Source organism: Seriola lalandi, unplaced genomic scaffold (genome assembly GCF_002814215.2).
Source record: "Seriola lalandi dorsalis isolate HSWRI2012SDOR001 ecotype SW California unplaced genomic scaffold, Sedor1 jcf7180002054896, whole genome shotgun sequence".
Lineage (NCBI taxonomy): Eukaryota > Metazoa > Chordata > Actinopteri > Carangiformes > Carangidae > Seriola > Seriola lalandi.
In genome coordinates, this window is record NW_019525448.1 from 627,133 (window position 1) to 628,898 (window position 1,766).

Here is a 1,766-nt window from a genome sequence, read left to right on the forward strand (position 1 = left end):
AACTGTTCTTGTCTGTGGTTCCCTAATGGTGGAACAAGCTACTGAATGCGATCAGAACAGGGGTGTCCCTCTCTATGTTCAAGAATCTCTTGAAGATTCATCCCTTCTGAGAGCACCTCTTCTCCTAACACCTCTAACACCCTAACATGCCTAACTAAGCACTTACTATGCACTATTGGCGCACTTCTTTACCTGATCTCCTTGCACTTATTGAGTAGATGTAGTACTTAGTACTTAAACCAAGGTCTTCTACTGCACTGAAGCTTTAGTGTTGTCCCTCACTTGTACTGTAAGCTTTGGATAAAAGCACCTTCCAAATGAGTGTAAATGTTAATATCAGAGGCCAAACCCTCTACTTTTGGTACTGACAACTTGTGATGAGACAGACATTTGGCATATTGTTTTCCAGTTAGGTGTGTAGTAATGATGGGAATAGTGGAAATAAGAACCCAATAAACAGCTACCTGCTGAGATTTCAGATTTTAAATACTCTAAAATACCTTATAAAATGTTTGTTCCTAATTACCCTAATAACCACTACAGGGGCATCATGTGTTTGCTTGCTGATTCAGACTTGAAATTGGATGTATTAAAAAGGGAATGGGAGGGGGTCTGCAAGGGCCCAGATTTTGGTGCTACACCTCTGTTCCCAGTATCTGAACAACCACCTGTGAGGCAACTCTAAGCAAGACCAGCAACAAGTACCAGTGACAGAGCGTCTCTAATTGATTAAGTCAAATTAATTAATTCACTCTAATTCATTAACATGTGTTACTAGAACACAGTTGTGGTCTGAGCTTTGCATTGGAATAACAAGGTGAATGTTTCTGCATCCTTCTCCATACATCATGTAATTTTTATTTATTTAATAACATCCTGTCTCAAGTGCATTGTTGTTTCGTTGATTAAATTAAATACTTGTTTACTTTGTCTGGGAATAGGCAGCAAGGCAGATACACACTGCCCTCTGCTGGGGGAAACCAGCTGCAACGTGTTTGTTTACACAGCATTACATCGTACTATTATCTGCCTTATCTTTCTTTGATTTTATGTTGACTGCCGCTCAGTAGCATTATCTGATCTGAAGAACCGTCTGCTGTTTCTGTCGCGAACATGAACCCTGTACATTAGAGGTATAACAACCGAGAAAAAAAAAATCCCATACACCCACATACTTTCATTTTCACATGAACATTTCGGTATGATTCCTACATGTATAGCTATATGTGTGTTTCTATACGTGGCTGTGTGAGTGTGTGCTTCACTTGGTGGTCTAAGGCTTCTTGGTGCTGCCCTGTAGCTCACACAGAGGCTTATTGACTTCAGTGGGTTCAAATAAAATGTTTCCCAATTTCCCAATAAAGCATAACATTATTTTCATTGGTAGTGCTGTGTAAAAGTAATTCTGTTTTTACACTTATCTGCTTGTATTGATTTAGTCTTCTTCCATATTTAAAGTAATATTTAGCAGAATGAGTTTTGTGATCTGTCTCATAATAAAGGGTAACGTGCTTGGTCTTGGCTTCTGTCAACTTAAAACTGACTCTAATGTTAACAAAAACCTGCCAATTGCAGCACACGGATTTTAAAGTGAGGTCTTTTTCCCATGAAGAAAATCTTTCACAGTTTTTTCTTCTTTTTTTTTTTCAACCCAGTGACCTCGTCGTTTAACGACCTGCCACATACACCTTACTTGGAAATGATTAAACTTTCGCTGCAACAATGAAAGGAGGGGGAAACCGAAAGTATCAAATGCGCTCAAAGCT